Source organism: Triturus cristatus, chromosome 1_1 (assembly GCF_964204655.1).
Source record: "Triturus cristatus chromosome 1_1, aTriCri1.1, whole genome shotgun sequence".
Taxonomy (NCBI): Eukaryota; Metazoa; Chordata; class Amphibia; order Caudata; family Salamandridae; genus Triturus; species Triturus cristatus.
The window spans coordinates 663,349,311-663,367,841 of record NC_140579.1 but is presented as its reverse complement, the minus strand read 5'-3'; the positions used below and the strand labels follow the sequence as shown (position 1 = coordinate 663,367,841).

Sequence of the window (18,531 nt, the reverse complement as noted above, 5' to 3'; positions counted from 1 at the left end):
GACGCAGGAGATTCTGCTCATAGCGAGCCACCGGGTCCAGCGAAACGTATATCCCCAGGTACTTAAAGCCGCTCAGGGATACCTGGATCGGAAGCCGAGGCGGCAGGAGAGGAGGACCACCGGAGATCGGATAGACGCAGGATTTAGACCAATTGATCGTGAGGCCCGAATTATTCCCAAAGGAAGTCAAAACGTCAAAGAGGACGTTGAGCGACTGCCGCGGTGAGGTGAGATATAGGAGAATATCGTCCGCATACAGCGAAACCCGATCCTCAAAGCCCGGGGCCCACCGGATCCCTCTAAGCGAGGGCTCCCAGCGGAGCCAAGCCGCGAGTGGCTCCAGGGCGAGAGCAAAGAGCAAAGGGGACAAAGGGCATCCCTGCCTCGTGCCCCTGCCGAGGGCAAAGGGCCGAGAGACCCGCCCATTCACCACCACCTGAGCCATGGGTCCCGTGTAAAGAAGCTTCACCCAGCCAATAAATCCTTCCCCAAAGCCAAACTTAGCCAAGACAGCCCAGAGGAATGGCCACTCGATGGTGTCAAAAGCCATCGTGGCATCCAAAGAAACCAGCACGGCCGGTTCGGAGAGGAGCTCCGCCCTGGCAAGGGCGCCGTGAAGACGCCGCAAGTTAAGAGCGGTGTTACGATGCGGGATGAATCCGCATTGGTCCGGATGAATAAGATCGCACACGACGCTCAACAGACGATTAGCAAGGACTTTCGCCAGGACCTTAGGCTCCGCGTTTAGCAGTGAAATAGGCCGGTAAGAAGTACAGCGGTCTCGCGGCTTGTCCTCCTTGGGGATAACGACTATCGTGGCCAAACGCTGGTCGGCCGGGAGGGAACCCGCCGCCAGAGACTCACGGAACATGCGACTGAGGAAGGGCGCAAGCTTGTCAGGGCGCAATTTATATAGCTCAATGGGCAGACCGTTGGGACCCATAGCCTTGCCCGAGCGAAGGGAGCGGATCGCGGTTGCTATTTCATCCGCCGACAAGGGGGCGTCCAGCCGCTCACGGTCTTCAACGGACAGGCCGGGCAAGGCGATATCCCTCAAAAGAAGGCGAGAGTCGTCCTCATCCCTGTCAGTCACTGGGGAGTACACAGCCCGGAGGTGGTCGGCAAAACATTCCACAATCTCGTCAGGCTCCGTCACACACACACCATCCGCAGCACGCAACTCCGGGACCACACGATTCACTCTCTCCTTCCTGTCCAGCCACGCGATCAACTTTCCCGCCTTGTCCCCGGCATCGTACAGTCGACCCTGCTGCTCCCTATACATAGTTTTGGCCGCGTCAGTGACCAGGGACCTATACTCAAACTGTTTCAGGCTGAGGGCATGGAGCCCGTCCGGAGTGACATTCGCCTCCAAGGCCGACTCCAGCCCCACTATGTCAGTCTCCAGCCTCACCACTGCCTCACTCTTGACCCTCTTAGCCACCACTATCTGGGAAAGGGCGTGTCCGCGGATCACGGTTTTAAAGGCTTCCCACAGGGACATTGCAGACGACACCGACCCCTCGTTATCCAGGAAGTATTGGTCCATAGCCTTGACCAGGCTGTCACGAGTCGTAGGGTCTCGCAGGTACCATGGGTTAATGGGAGCGATCCGCCCTGCAGACCGCGGCCCGGTGTCGAAAAGAAGCCACAGCGGAGAATGGTCGGAGATACCCCGCGCCAGGTGCCTGACCTCACGAATCCGACCAGTCTGCGCCGCGGGCATAAGGAAGTAGTCTAACCTAGAGAGACTCCCATGCGCCCCCGAGTGAAAGGTGAATTGACATTGGGTCGGATGCATTAATCTCCAACTATCCACCAGGCCGAAGGTATCCAGCATCCCACCCAGCCATGCCTGGGCAGCGGGGAGGGTCCTTGGTGGGTGACGATCCAGTTCACCCGAAACCACAGAATTAAAGTCCCCGCCCATGAGCAGGAGGCTGTCCGGAAGGTCAAGCAGCATTCGACCCAAGTCAGTGAAGGTGGAGTTCTGGAGGCCCGGGGGGACGTAAACTGAAACCAGGGCAAGGGGCTGCCCCTCCCACCTCCCAATCAAGCACACATAGCGCCCTCTGTCATCCGAAACTATCTTAGTGATCTCCACCGGAAGTGAGGTTCGCAGGAGAATGCCCACCCCCCTGGAACCAGTTGTGAAGCCAGAATGGGCCACGAGGCGGTATCCCCCCCTGTTCATTGCATGACAAACATTACCAACCAGATGCGTCTCCTGGAGAAACACCACATCAGGAGTCAAACGACGCAAATATTGCAGTACTACACCCCGCTTGATACGGTCCCCCAACCCATTGACGTTCCATGACATAAGCCTCAACCCGTCCCCCCCCATCCCCCCCAATAGATCAAGGGTCCCCCAGCCTGCAGCACAGTTCCCAAATGTGGACAAAAATCAGTACCTCGCCCTGTAAACAAAAAACACACAGCAAAACAACCCCACCTCCCCCCCAACCCCACCCCAGGACCAACTCCCCCCACCCTGCACCCCTGCGGGCCAAAAAACCCCCCCAACTTGCAGTGTGCCTGTCGCCCCTCTAACCCCATTCTACGAAAAGACCCCAGAGGAGGTAAGGGACCCGTCCCCGCCCGCCCCCCTCACTGGTTCTGGTTAAACACAATATGCAAGTGAAATAAGACCCGACTGTACAGTGCAAAACGGCAAAATCAAGGACCAAAAGTCATTCTAAAGGGGACCCGTCACCCGCGGTGCCCGCAGAGGGTCCGGGACGGCCACCTCCGTCCGGCAGAGAGTCCAGCCAGTCACTTGCAGCCACGGGAGAGTCAAAAAAGGCTGTCCGATCCCCATGTTCCACTCGGAGTTTTGCAGGGTAGAGCATCGAATACTTTAGGCCCAGCTCGCGGAGACGACGCTTCACCCCTTGGAATCCCATCCGTTGTTTCTGGACCAGTTGCGTGAAGTCCGGATAAAAATTGATGGTCGAGTTCTCATGACGAACCGGGCCGTGGGTCAGTGAGGCCTGCAGAATAGCGTCGCGGTCCCTGTAGTAGAACAGTTTGGCCACGATAGGCCTCGGGGGGGCCCCCGGCCGTGGCCGACCGCCCGGAACTCGATGGGCCCGCTCCACGGCAAAGAACTTACTTAGGCCAGCCGGGGACAACTGCTTCAGGATAAGTTCCTCGACCACGAGGTCAACCGGGCGGCCGTCAGAGGACTCCGGTACACCTATGACGCGGATGTTGTTGCGTCGGGCCCGTCCCTCGAAGTCCTCAAGCCGCCGGGCCATATGATCGTTGACCACCCTGATGTCTCCAAGCGCGGCCCGCAGATCCGACACCTCCGCACCGAGGGTGGAGGTCCGTGTGTCGAGAGCCTGGACCCTCTCGTTAGTTTTGGAGAGGTCGGCCCGGATCAGGGTGACATCAATCGCGACAGTGTCAATCTTACGGGCCAGGGCCTCATATTGCGTCGCGATGGTTTCCCTAATGCCCTCAATGGCGCCCATAATGTCCTGCAGGGATAGTTCCGTAGAGACGGTCGCGCCTCCCTCCGCAGTATCCGAGGGGGGGCCAGCAGCGCCAGAGGGCCCCCTGCCCTGGGTGTATCGGTCCATGTTATTGCTCTGGACTGCTCCCCCGCGGAGGGAAGCCTTGGTCTTGCGGCCCTCGGGACCCCCTTTGCCCCCCATGTGAACACGGTCACTCAAGGGGACACCCAATCAAGAGGTGTAAGGGCACCAACAAGAAGACCACAAAAGGTCGGTAGAGGGGGTCCGAGGCGATAGGCACTCTAGTAGCAGGTGAAAGAAAACCTCATTCAGAGGCCCAGGAAGCACCTCGCCACCCCGAGCGCACCCCCCTGCCGGTCTCCTGAAGTGCAAAACCGAAACCGAAAGTGGTGGATCGGCAACTGGCACCGCGCTGAAGCCGCTGTTGTTCAATTGCAGCCCGGCCCCTCGGGTCACCTTCACCCCGGTCACCTCCGTCGGGTGGGTCCCAAAAGTTCCGACGGCGACAACTCAGGATTCCCAGGTCCGATTTGAGTTTTGAAAAGAGATATATGCTCAGCTGGTCTTTATCTCCCAGATTCCATAAGCCACGTCAGGATATTCTCAGGATAGATTCCGAGGAGCAGAGAGGGTCCGGGGAGCCCTGTGCTCACGCGACCATCTTGGATGCGCGCTAGGCTCCTCCTCCATAGACGCTTTTCTTATTGTGTCTAAATACTTGAATATTGCTACTGATCTATCACGAAACTTTTCACAATACACGCCTTCTTTTAACCGCCTGCGTACCTATATCGTGCAATTTAACCTTGTTATGTTCACCTTCTGTTCCTACGTTCTTATCAACACGTGATCGTTTAAAAAGGGGACCTTTTTGAGCCTCACCTGTTCTGTTAGAAACATCATCCTCGAGTGATGGTCTTCTCTTTGTCTCCCAATTTTGATGTTTTGCACGTATTCTACTGTGAGAAACTTCATTTTCTGTGCCCTGTGAAAAATAATCTCTGGAGACATTTTTAGTAAGCCCCCCCTGCACCCCAGACAAATCCTGAACGCATTATATTTGCCCACCCTCATCTTCAATTTCACCTTCTTCCACAGACTCAAAATCATCGTCACCCCAAGTTTTTCCTACCACCCCCTTTTGCGACTCACCGCCTCCCCTCCTGCTACCACTTGGGCATTCCCCATCTCCTATCCCCCTTTGTATACTTTCCAATTTAAAGCTTTAGCGTAGTATGAAGCTCTTTTTGAATCCATCGGAGCAGGAAAATTCGCTTAAATTCTCCCCTTCTCTGCTTCGTACGTTGCAGGACGCCAGTGGCCTGACCAAAGCTTCTTTACTGCCCTTTATTTTGTTTGGCAGCATCTCGCCCTCGTTGGACTGCAACACACTTGAGCTTGCAGCCGCTGGAACTTCTCTGCTCTTTAAATGAACTAATCTGACGTCATTATTTCCTTAGGTATCCAAACCCACTGGCCTTCCACTACTGATTCATGTGCCATGTTACCCGAACCTGTATTTATGTCAGGTGACCCAATTAAAACCTCTATGTCTTTCCCTGACTTTGTACACCTTGAATTATTATGCAAGGCGTCAGCTGTCTGTTGAAAAAACTTTCTGTGCAGTGTCTGATTGAAATGGAGTATGTTTTTCCTGTAAAATAGTGTCACCTGATTCAGTGGAGACTATAGGTGACAAACACCTTTCTGCAGAAATCTCCGCATTCAGATGCAATGGTTTTAGTTGCCTCTTAACAAATATACAAATGTCCTTTATTCCAACAAAATCTTTATACTGAGCAAAATTCATCTATTTTTTGCTCAAACGTCCACTAGAGGGAGAAGTTGAGCTATCTTTTACCTTTTGACTCTTTCTTACGAGATACAGCTCCCTTAAAGCCTCTCTTCCTAAGCAATGAAGAGCTCTTTATTGCACATGTGCACCGCCTGCCCCTCCCTCCCTTTGCTGAGCTGAGGACATCTGAGGGAACAGAGGAATGTCGAGCCTGCCGGCTCTTCCTGAAATTCCTGAAATTCCTTCAGGTCACTGCCTTCTGTAACTGGAGAGCCCACACTGGACTGACAAGCATTTATGGCGGCTGAAACGCTGCTTGCTGCTTGACTTTTCTGCCTTTCAGGGCCCACCCATGCCTCTGCCAGCACGTCCGAGACAATTAAGTCCTCTCTCCCAGCTGCCCACAATATTCACAGCGCCTCTCTGACGGAAGCAGCAGCTTCCGTGGTATTAGCCCCTAACTAACCAATTAACTAAGTAATTAAATAAATTAACAAGCGACGACCAAAAATGATATCCCTACCTCACCAATGCTTTTGCCTAAAGTGCGCAACGGCAATTCCGCGCTCAGAATGCTCGCGCTAAAGCTGTGAACCAATCAGGACTGCCTACCTTCCAGGAATATGCCATATGCCCGAAGCTGCCCGGGGGTGGACAATCTACGATTGCCACCCCCAGGAGCCCTCATTTTCTCTCCGTTAGGAAATGCTTGTAACTTCAACTTGCCTAATTACCATCTGGGATATTAGGCGTTTACCGCTACTTGTAATACACGCTGCAACTCTACAAAACGTGCATAACTAGTACAGGTTATATACGTTTAAATGGTGGCTTAGTTGTGAAATTTACGAAGCAAAACTGGGGTAGTGTTTAAAACCGCCAGTTTATAGATATAAGTATTGCCAAATCCAATATGTGATTAGTAAACTCTCACGTTTCCAATGGTGGCTGTTGTACTGGGTATAATTAAACCTACTGCTTGCATTTGGTATATGCAAGAGCCAGACAAGCGGTCAATAGATGTGTCTTACAGAAGTTTTGAAAAGTCAAAATGTTTTGGTTCTCTTTCTCGAATTTCGATATCGTATTGCTCTCTAGCGCTTTATTGTTTTACCTTGAGTCTTGGACTTTGAACCTTATGAATATTTATAAGGAAATCCCTAATATGTTAACAGACCTTGCTAGTGGAATACAAGATGAGTGTTAAAACTTACTGGTGTTAAGTGTTTTTCTTATTTTTTTTCTCCTCATTTTATTGTTTTTCCTGTTTTTGAGTTACAGGGCCTTATCATGGTTCCCTAACTTGTGGATACACAGTTTTTTGATGACAACGACGATTATTATCACACACTTTTAAATGTAAGTGTCGCTTATAAATTGGGTTACAACACAGTTATTTTTAGAGAAGTCCAGTAACTTCTGTACGTTTTGACCAGGGAAATATTATTTCACGCAGTAATTCTCAGCTTTTCAAATATGTCTTTGGCACTTAGGATTACTTCGTAATATCTGGGGACATCTGATTTGATCTCCATCTAATCTTGACTCAAGACTGTGTGAAATAAAAAACACAAAAAGAGTTTAGCATATTGAAAGTAAGTGTGGTTTACATAAGTACGGCTTACCATTCATTTTTAGAATCTTAAATGTTTGTAGAGATATAAACTAATACATTCTATTTGGTAATTGTCCGTAATTATTCGATTGTTTTGTCCATATTAAATAACAGATACAAATGCAGTACATCGAAACGTCCAAAAGAACTTTTCTACTATACCCAAGTCATACCTTAACTCTTTTCAACTAAAGACAAGGATTGAAAGCAACTATCAGAAGTTTCTTATTAGGTATTCATCTTTTAAGAGATCTTGGACTTTCAGATACCAATGTCTAATGAAACTGATTCCTTTCTGTTGTTGTAACACTCTTCTTCATTCTTAGTTGGTTCGAATATTGGAACTGTAACCTGGTAATCTACAGTTATCCAGGATATCTGAGTCAATAGGGAAGCAGATACACTGAAGCCCCCCCTGTGTGAGCTCCACTAAAGAGGTTATTAATTTTATAACTGATAGCTTATGGCTTTTGGGGTATACCTTAGGACTGAATGTGGACCTTCTTTTTCCCAAAAGATTTCTTTCCTAAACGTTTCCATTTTTTCTTAAAAACTTCAATTTTTCAAAAAGTTTCTTTCCTTCGTCCACTCTTACACTCACTGTAACGGAAGGTCTATTGGGACTGATCTTTAGACTACAGTATTTTTGGATCTGTTTGTTTGGTCTTTGTTTCACGTATTTGAGGTTTCCAAGATTTAAATATTGTCCACCTGTCTTTTTCTGGGTATTTTTCACTTTTTATTTTTTTCCGGTTTCGGATAATTGTGGTCACGTTTCTTTTGGTGTCTATTCCACTTTATCTTTCTGCCTCAATTTAAGGAGACAGTCTGTGGTTTTAAAATATAAAATAACGAGAGATTTCTTTCTATGTATGTACATACCAATTTTTTGTATTTATGATTACTTCTACAGCCTTGAGGAAGACACGGTGGTGACGAAACAAGCGTTGGCTGTTTCTGATGCTCTACATGTCAAGAACTGGACTCTCAAGGACTTCATAGAACTAATCATTTTTATGAACATTTTTTATATTTGATGCAATGATTTGATTCATGCCCTTGATCATTTCACTAATGAATAAATCAGTGTTTGAATGATCCATACATGCTTTCCTGGACGTTCTCTGTGTCAGGGGTTATTTCCTCACATCATCTCGTTTTTCTGGTCTGAGAGATCTACATCTAAAACTGTAAATATATACAACCAGAGTGCCGGGGTTTCCGTTTTTGTATATTTCTTATAAGTCATTTGGTGGCTTGTGTGATTGATACTCTTGGTAGTGGGGTATCTCACCCCGAGTTGGCACCTGTCATAGGTTTGACCCTTATATGACCGTGTTTAATTGATGCAAATAGCCTATTATCTGTTAATACTTGTTTGAATGTGCGACGACATATCCACCACTACCTAATGTGACAATTTGATACAATGTGTGGGAGTCTGCACTCAATTCTTCAGATTTAGGGGATCTAACTATAGGACTTATTACGTCCATTGGTTTCATACATAAAAAGTTTGACGAACTATGGCGACTTTTGATGATGAGAGAGACCAGCTGATAAGGGAACTGTTCACAGGGCCGGTAGACAAAATTTCTACCAACAAAACACACCCAGAACAAGAAGGTCTAAAGCTAAAGTTTATTAAGTTGGAAAGAATGAGAAAGCAAGAACTATCTAGGTGGTGGGAGCTAACTATTCTTAAAAGATATATTGATATCAAACAGGTTCCACATGGCCTACGAATAATAATCTTCCCAACGTTTGAGGATCTAGATCCCGATCTTCTGAAAGAATGGGAAGAACTTATTTTTTCATCATCATACAACATGATGGATATTTTGATTAGACATGCGGAACGTAAATGGACCAAACTGTTAGATGAGATCGAGAAGTTAGAGTTAGAGATCAAGAATCTTAATTTATAAGAAGCGACTGAAAAAAACTTTAAAATCTTGAAGGATGTGTTAAGTGCACATCAACTTTAAATAAAGGACAAGAAAATGAGAAAGCTCAAAAGAGACGAGAATGGCTATAAAAATAACAGAGTGTTCACGTTTGCCCAAAAATTTGATGAGGTAAAATCACGTCCCGCCACTGTGAACATCAAACACAATAACTTGGAGATAGTGGCATCCACAAGTGAGCCTGACATTTAAAGTGTGCATAGTGAAGTCAGCTTGGGGGGACACGTGGATACAGGGCATAGGGGCCCTGTACATGTGAACACGTCCTCGTCTTTTTTAGAAGAGATGACACGGTTCAGGAAAGGTACCAGACAGATTTACAGCAGACCAAATTCAAAAAAACAAGAACGGGGCGAAACCGGAGCAAATATGAGAGAAGGGGCAATGACCAGATCGGTCTCACGCAATCTGAAGAATTGAATCAGATCTCATCTTTGGTACAGGCCAGAGGAAGTATGTTACGTGAATCATCTCAAAAAAATGTAACTATTGTTAATTTGTCTGATTGTGAACTCACATAATGTGATGTAGATGTCCTAAGCAAGGGACTGAGCTTTTGTCCCACATCATTGCCAGACTTCACACGTATTCACATTGACCTATATAAGTTTGTTCGCCGATTAAAATTGAAAAAATTCTTTGAGAATAAAACAGCTGAAGTGCAATGTGTGGAAATGACAGCAACACCATGTAATAAAACAATCAAGGAAATACAAGATCTGCATTTGTTGTTATCATTAGATGATTGTTCTGGCATATCCCGTCAATGTTAGACATTCTTGCGGACTTGGATATTGTACCCAATCTCAGTCCAGACAGTGGCCTCAAACAGAAGTCCTTATTTATACCACCTTTACCACCGGACAATTTGGTGGACGCCTTCTACAAAGCAGTGACCTGTGACTTACACAGATTAGAAGATTCTTCAGCTTAATGTCCTCAGTTCTCTAAATTTAATCTTACCAGACAGGAAAATGAGGCTCTGAAAGCTCTTGCTAATAAGTCAGACATTATTATAAAGGAGGCGGACAAGGGAGGGAATATAGTAATTATGCGAAACACTGACTATATTCAGGAGATTGAGAGGCCACTTTCAGATGGACAGGCATACATCAGACTAACATGTAACCCACTAGGTGATGTCACCATACTTATTCGGGAAAAACTGACCAATCTGAGGGAACAGGGGCTCATCTCAGACATTGAATTTAAATATCTGTTTAACTGTTCTCCCAGAGCACCATGCCTATATATCTTACCAAAAATTCATTAGCCGAGTGAGCGAATATCGGAATTTATTGATGTCTACCTGCAACCACTGGTACACAACTTACCTTCCTATCTTAGGGATACAGGATATCTATTGAATAAATTGGAAGATGTAGAGTGGTCAAATGTTTTTACTTTTGTGACACTAGATTTCCGGTCGCTCTATACAAGCATACCATTAGAAAAGGGACTTCAAGTCTTGGGTGAATCCTTATGTCAGAGAGATGCGACACTTTATGAACATACACAAATGCTCCTAGACCTAACTCACCTTGTATTGGAAAACAATGTGTTCTTACACCAAGGTAGCTGGTATAGACAAGCGGTAGGAGTCACTCTGGGTTCGATGTTTTCGCCATCATACGCAAATTTGTATCTGGGTTACTTCGAACAGAGACATTTGTGGAGACCGGGTCCTCCAGAAGTGACTGAACATATTATATACTGGTCAAGGTACAGAGATGATATCTTTATGATTTAGTCTGGTGATGAGAGCTGTCTTTTGAAATTGGTGAAACACCTCGAAATTAACACGTACAACTTAAGTTTCACACACAAATTCAATCAAACAGAAATTGACTTTTTAGATGTTCTTCTTTATGTAAAGGATAATAAAATTTTATCGAGACTCTTCAGGAAAGAGACATCGTGTAATTCAGTTTTACATGCAACTAGTGCACCTCCCAGCTCCCAAATTAATGTGATCCCATTGGGAGAAATGACAAGAATTAGGAGAAATTGCTCAGACCCCTCAGTGTTTGCCTTGGAGTTGAACAAACTAGAGGGACGTTTTGTACAGAGAGGCTACTCAAAAATGGTTTTGGATAAAGCTAAAACAAGAATCCTCAAAACTTCCAGGCACTCGTTGTTACATAAAACATATAAGAAAAAGAGCAATCAACGAGATAGTGACGGCAAATTAGCTTTTGTCACCGGTTTCAACACCCATAGCAATGCAATTTACTGGATTCTACTTAAACACTGGCACTTACTTCAGCTGGATAAATCACTTGTTAAACATATTACAAGAAAACCCATGGTGGCACATAGGAAAGGTACAACTTTACGTAGTATTCTGTGTCCCAGCTATCTTCCTCCCATAAGTCAGAATACAACCTGGCTTCCAACAAGACCAAAAGGTTTTTTCAAATGTACGCAGTGTAATGTCTGCCCATATGCCTTAAACAAACTGACTGACTTTCAATACAATACTCAAATAAAATACTCTGTACGTGAGTTTATAAATTGTAACACTAGATATGTGGTTTACTGCATAATCTGTGTTTGTGGGCTCATTTACATAGGCAGTACACTATGTCCCCTAACAGAGAGTATTCAAGAACATATTAGGGCAGTCGGAAACAACAATATGGACTACCCCTTTGCTGTGCATTTCAATGACTCACACCCTCTGGCAAGCATGACGGGTATCCGATTTCATGGCATCACCCAAATACAATCACAACAGAGAGGGGGGGGCGACTGCTAAATCTACGCAGGACAAAAACGCAATGGATCATTAGATTGAGAGCGGTTGAACAGGGATTAAATTTTGATAGAGAATTACATGTCTTTCTATCTGAATAAAATGTGAACTACTTAGACTGTTTCCCTAGTGCTATGCGAAAGTGATGCTGTATTTTCAAAAAATCAGAAAGCAAAAGTATTAACACGTGTATATGATTCATATAGGAATGTTGTGAATATATACATTATGTGGTTAACATCTTTATGCTACAACTACTATATTGTGTAGGATGTTTTTCGAGTGTGAGGCTGTAATGTAGGAAGTGAGAACTCACATTATGACTCCGTGCTGAAAAATGTTGAAAGTGTTTAGTCCAACGAAATTGTGCTGGTGTATTATTGAGCTGGTACAATCCCTAGTCTGATCTGTTTAGATCATGATTCTGCTCCAATTGAGGCAGAACTGCATTATGTTGTATATGGTGCTCTTTTTCTCTCTGGCCTATTTATTCGAGAATTTTTTTCAGATCGTAGCTGGTGAATCCGATTTGGTTGCGTTTGGACTTTTGGGTATTACTGACTTTGGGGGTCTTTCTTTCTCCTTTTATTCTTCTACACTTTAGTTGTCTAATGCCTGTTCGTATTTTTGTTTTGTGATTCAATCCTGTGTACTTTAAATCGCTCTATTAAGCGCTGGCTTTGATACGTTTTTTTTAGTCATCCCCGTTTTTGCATATCCCGAATAGGTCTGGAAATTAGTCTATTCTTTAGGGGGTTGAACAATTTCATGCATTACACAATGGGCCAGGAACGAAGATAACTGACAACTAAATCGCTTGAAGGAAGTATATTTTTTCCTTTCCAATATGGCGGCTGTATATTCGGCAATGGCAAGTCCGTTCTCTAATCTTTTGTCTTCAGGAGATTTACGCGCGAACATCTTCCGGTGAACATTTCCATTCAAATACGATCGTGAGATGAGCATTAGGTGTTTGGCCACAACGGACGGCAGGACACTATTGGGTTCCTTTCCCTAGGTGAGTGAGAGCGGCGCTTTTGGAACAGGATGATAGCGAGATAGCGAGTTAGTGCGAGCATGTTTCTAACAAACTTAGACTATCAAGTTTCATTTTCTCTCCGTTAGGAAATGCGTGTAACTTCAACGTGCATAATTACCATCTGGGATATTAGGCGTTTACCGCTGCTTGTAATACACGCTGCAGATCTACAAAACGTGCATAACTAGTACAGGTTATATACGTTCAAATGGTGACTTAGTTGTGAAATTTACGAAGCAAAACTGGGATGGTGTTTAAAACCGCCAGTTTATAGATATAAGTATTGCCAAATCCAATATGAGATTAGTAAACTCTCTCACTTTTCCAATGGTGGCTGTTGTACCGGGTATAATTAAACCTACTGCTTGCATTTGGTATATGCAAGAGCCAGACAAGCGGTCAATAGATGTGTCTTACAGAAGTTTTGAAAAGTCAAAATGTTTTGGTTCTCTTTCTCGAATTTCGATATCGCATTGCTCTCTAGCGCTTTATTGTTTTACCTTGAGTCTTGGACTTTGAACCTTATGAATATTTATAAGGAAATCCCTAATATGTTAACAGACCTTGCTAGTGGAATACAAGATGAGTGTTAAAACTTACTGGTGTTAAGTGTTTTTCTTATTTTTTTTCTCCTCATTTTATTGTTTTTCCTGTTTTTGAGTTACAGGGCCTTATCATGGTTCCCTAACTTGTGGATACACAGTTTTTTGATGACAACGACGATTATTATCACACACTTTTAAATGTAAGTGTCGCTTATCAATTGGGTTACAACACAGTTATTTTTAGAGAAGTCCAGTAACTTCTGTACGTTTTGATCAGGGAAATATTATTTCATGCAGTAATTCTCAGCTTTTCAAATATGTCTTTGGCACTTAGGATTACTTCGTAATATCTGGGGATGGGGACATCTGATTTGATCTCCATCTAATCTTGACTCAAGACTGTGTGAAATAAAAAACACAAAAAGAGTTTAGAATATTAAAAGTAAGTGTGGTTTACATAAGTACGGCTTACCATTCATTTTTAGAATCTTAAATGTTTGCAGAGATATAAACTAATAAATTCTATTTGGTAATTGTCCGTAATTATTCGATTGTTTTGTCCATATTAAATAACAGATACAAATGCAGTACATCGAAACGTCCAAAAGAACTTTCCTACTATACCCAAGTCATACCTCAACTCTTTTCAACTAAAGACAAGGATTGAAAGCAACTATCAGAAGTTTCTTATTAAGTATTAATCTTTTAAGAGATCTTGGACTTTCAGATACCAATGTCTAATGAAACTGATTCTTTTCTGTTGTTGTAACACTTTTCTTCATTCTTAGTTGGTTCGAATATTGGAACTGTAACCTGGAAATCTACACTTATCCAGGATATCTGAGTCAATAGGAGAGCAGATACACTGAAGCCCCCCCTGTGTGAGCTCCACTAAAGAGGTTATTAATTTTATAACTGATAGCTTATGGCTTTTGGGGTATACCTTAGGTCTGAATGTGGACCGTCTTTTTCCCAACATTTTTCTTTCCTAAAAGTTTCCATTTTTTCTTAACTTACATTTTTCAAAAAGTTTCTTCCCATCTTTCCACTCTTACACTCACTGTAACGGAAGGTCTGTTGGGACTGATCTTTAGACTACAGTATTTTTGGATCTGTTTGTTTGGTCTTTGTTTCACGTATTTGAGGTTTCCAAGATTTAAATATTGTTCACCTGTCTTTTTCTGAGTATTTTTCACTTTTTCTTTTTTACTTTTTCTTTTTTTCCAGTTTCGGATAATTGTGGTCACGTTTCTTTTGGTGTCTATTCCACTTTATCTTTCTGCCTTAATTTAACCCCTTCTGTGCCACGCCTTTTCCCCCTCCTGTGCCGGGCGTTTTATTAGTGGGTGGGGTTCATGACGAGATAGTCTCGTCATGGGCACAGCACGACCGTGCTCCATGATGAGACTAACTCGTCATGGGCACTGAAGAGGTTAAGGAGACAGTCTGTGGTTTTAAAATATAATATAACAAGAGATTTCTTTCTATGTATGTGCATACCAATTTTTGGTATTTATGATTACTTCTACAGCCTTGAGGAAGTCACAGTGGTGACGAAACGCGCGTTGACTGTTTCTGATGCTCTACATGTCAAGAACTGGACTCCCAAGAACTTCATAAAACTAATCATTTTTTTGAACATTTTTGATATTTGATGCAATGATTTGATTCATGCCCTTGATCATTTCACTAATGAATAAATCAGTGTTTGAATGATCCATACATGCTTTCCTGGACGTTCTCTGTGTCAGGGGTTATTCCCTCACATCATCTTGTTTTTCTAATCTGAGAGATCTACATCTAAAACAGGATATATATATATATACAACCAGAGTGCCGGGGTTTCCGTATTTTTACTGATTTGCATATGGCTGGGTTCAAACTGGAATGGCATGGCGAGCAAAAAAACTATTCCTGTACTGGGGTGAATGTATGACATTGTTCTGCATTCTGTCCAACTGTTGTTTTTGCATTTGTCACCCCGAGTGGGACTGGTATGCGCAGACGTGGGTCCCGTGCTCTCCATGCCACTGGAATCAAGCTATCCTGGCTGAAGAGGGGTGAAACCCCGAAACCGGTCCTAGGATGCTTGTCTCCAGCCCAGGGAGGACCTGGCTTGGCAGTTCGGGTTGGACTGTTCCCATGAGGCACAGGGTCAAGACTGATTTGCATATGGCTGGTTCAAACTGGAATGGCATGGTGAGCAACATAACAATGGATTCAGGCCCAGATCTCTGTACTGGAGTGAATGTATGACATTGTTCTGCATTCTGTCCATGAACTGTTGTTTTTGCGATTGGGAGCTTTGGTAATGCACCCAGGTACTGATGTGTAAACTGGGATTTCTGTGGTCTGTACTTATTAAGACACCTAATACACTGGTATTGTAATTTGTAGGGGAACTGGTACTGGAGGGCATTAGAAGCTCTGGTATTGGTGGTTAACACGGGCCATAGTTTTGTGGTTATTGCATCATTGTTTTTGGTGTTTATTGGGGCATTGCTATTGATGATTATTGGGGGCACTGCTATTGATGGTTATTGGGGGTGGGGGCACTGCTATTGGTGTTTATTGGGGCACTTCTATTGATGGTTAATGGGGCTGGGGCACTGCTATTGGTTTTTTATTGGGGACACTGCTATTGGTGTTTTATTGGGGGCGCTGGTATTGTCGTTATTGGGGGCGCTGGTATTGGTAGTTATTTGCAGCTCTGCTATTGGTGATTATTGGCGGTGACAAAAGCTAATTTGTCATCACTGTCTCGTTGATTGCTCTTTTTCTTATATGTTTTATGTAACAACGAGTGCCTGGAAGTTTTGAGGATTCTTGTTTCAGCTTTATCTAAAACCATTTGTGAGTAGCCTCTCTGTACAAAACGTCCCTCTAGTTTGTTCAACTCCAAGGCAAACACTGATCTTTAGACTACAGTATTTTTGGATCTGTTTGTTTGGTCTTTGTTTCACGTATTTGAGGTTTCCAAGATTTAAATATTGTTCACCTGTCTTTTTCTGAGTATTTTTCACTTTTTCTTTTTTACTTTTTCTTTTTTTCCAGTTTCGGATAATTGTGGTCACGTTTCTTTTGGTGTCTATTCCACTTTATCTTTCTGCCTTAATTTAACCCCTTCTGTGCCACGCCTTTTCCCCCTCCTGTGCCGGGCGTTTTATTAGTGGGTGGGGTTCATGACGAGATAGTCTCGTCATGGGCACAGCACGACCGTGCTCCATGATGAGACTAACTCGTCATGGGCACTGAAGAGGTTAAGGAGACAGTCTGTGGTTTTAAAATATAATATAACAAGAGATTTCTTTCTATGTATGTGCATACCAATTTTTGGTATTTATGATTACTTCTACAGCCTTGAGGAAGTCACAGTGGTGACGAAACGCGCGTTGACTGTTTCTGATGCTCTACATGTCAAGAACTGGACTCCCAAGAACTTCATAAAACTAATCATTTTTTTGAACATTTTTGATATTTGATGCAATGATTTGATTCATGCCCTTGATCATTTCACTAATGAATAAATCAGTGTTTGAATGATCCATACATGCTTTCCTGGACGTTCTCTGTGTCAGGGGTTATTCCCTCACATCATCTTGTTTTTCTAATCTGAGAGATCTACATCTAAAACAGGATATATATATATATATATATATATATATACAACCAGAGTGCCGGGGTTTCCGTTTTTTTACTGATTTGCATATGGCTGGGTTCAAACTGGAATGGCATGGCGAGCAAAAAAACTATTCCTGTACTGGGGTGAATGTATGACATTGTTCTGCATTCTGTCCATCAACTGTTGTTTTTGCATTTGTCACCCCGAGTGGGACTGGTATGCGCAGACGTGGGTCCCGTGCTCTCCATGCCACTGGAATCAAGCTATCCTGGCTGAAGAGGGGTGAAACCCCGAAACCGGTCCTAGGATGCTTGTCTCCAGCCCAGGGAGGACCTGGCTTGGCAGTTCGGGCTGGACTGTTCCCATGAGGCACAGGGTCAAGACTGATTTGCATATGGCTGGTTCAAACTGGAATGGCATGGTGAGCAACATAACAATGGATTTAGGCCCAGATCTCTGTACTGGAGTGAATGTATGACATTGTTCTGCATTCTGTCCATGAACTGTTGTTTTTGCGATTGGGAGCTTTGGTAATGCACCCAGGTACTGATGTGTAAACTGGGATTTCTGTGGTCTGTACTTATTAAGACACCTAATACACTGGTATTGTAATTTGTAGGGGAACTGGTACTGGAGGGCATTAGAAGCTCTGGTATTGGTGGTTAACACGGTCCATAGTTTTGTGGTTATTGCATCATTGTTTTTGGTGTTTATTGGGGCATTGCTATTGAGGATTATTGGGGGCACTGCTATTGATGGTTATTGGGGGTGGGGGCACTGCTATTGGTGTTTATTGGGGCACTTCTATTGATGGTTAATGGGGCTGGGGCACTGCTATTGGTTTTTTATTGGGGACACTGCTATTGGTGTTTTATTGGGGGTGCTGGTATTGTCGTTATTGGGGGCGCTGGTATTGTCGTTATTGGGGGCGCTGGTATTGGTGGTTATTTGCAGCTCTGCTATTGGTGATTATTGGCGGCCCTGCTAATTCCATTAATGAGATCAATACTATAGAAGGTGTGTGGGGGTAATGCTGCTAATGATTTTTGTGAGTCCTAGTATTACTGATAGTGAGCGGGAGTAGTTGTGCTGGTGACTAGAGCTCTGCTGTTGATGGTGTTTTGGAGCCTTGGTAGCCGTGATGACTGTGAGAACTACTAAAGCTGGTGACTGGGATACTGCTACTAGTGCATCTGATTTATGGCTCAGTATAAACTGATGTGATAGAAGGTTTCGCCACTGACTGTGCCTGGGGAACTGGTGCTGTTGATACATGGAAGCACTTGGAGTGATTGTGAGTGGGAACCCGCTGGCACTCAGTGAGTAAAGCACCGCAGCTACTGTGACTGAATGCATTGAGCTGATGACTACAGTGATTGTGTGCACTGATGGCGACTGTGATTTATTTCACTGATGATGACACTGATTTTTGCCACGCCGCAACAGTGATTTCTTGCACTACGGTGACAGTGATTTCTGCCACTGATGGCGACCGTAATTTCTTGAACTGATGGTGACAGTGATTTTTTTCACTGATGGGAAAAGTGATTTCTTGCATTGAAAGTGATTTCTTCCCCTTATGGCGACAGTGATTTCTTACACTGACAGTGCTAATGATTTTTGCCACTGATGGTGATAGTGATTTATTACACTGACGACAACAGTGATTTCTTACACTGACGACAACAGTGATTTCTTGCACTGACGGTGA

General features: G+C 44.1%; 2 long non-coding RNA genes across 3 annotated transcripts in view; both read left to right on the top strand.

Annotated features, from left to right (window-relative positions):
• LOC146870822 (uncharacterized) overlaps positions 1 to 9,560 on the top strand; it is a 108,782-nt gene extending 99,222 nt beyond the window's left edge. The window contains exons 4-7 of one of the 2 annotated variants that reach the window (XR_014979768.1): positions 6,559 to 6,636; positions 7,007 to 7,124; positions 7,219 to 7,329; positions 7,806 to 9,560. This is a non-coding gene — a long non-coding RNA (uncharacterized LOC146870822). The remainder of the gene's footprint in view (positions 1 to 6,558; positions 6,637 to 7,006; positions 7,125 to 7,218; positions 7,330 to 7,805) is intronic. The other variant, XR_014979776.1, reaches the window with a different exon arrangement.
• Positions 9,561 to 12,548: 2,988 nt separating this feature from the next.
• Positions 12,549 to 14,920, top strand: LOC146870821 (uncharacterized). The gene is made up of 4 exons (XR_014959456.1): positions 12,549 to 12,632; positions 13,321 to 13,398; positions 13,987 to 14,097; positions 14,730 to 14,920. It is a non-coding gene; the product is annotated as an uncharacterized LOC146870821 (long non-coding RNA).
• The last annotated feature ends 3,611 nt before the right edge of the window (positions 14,921 to 18,531 follow it).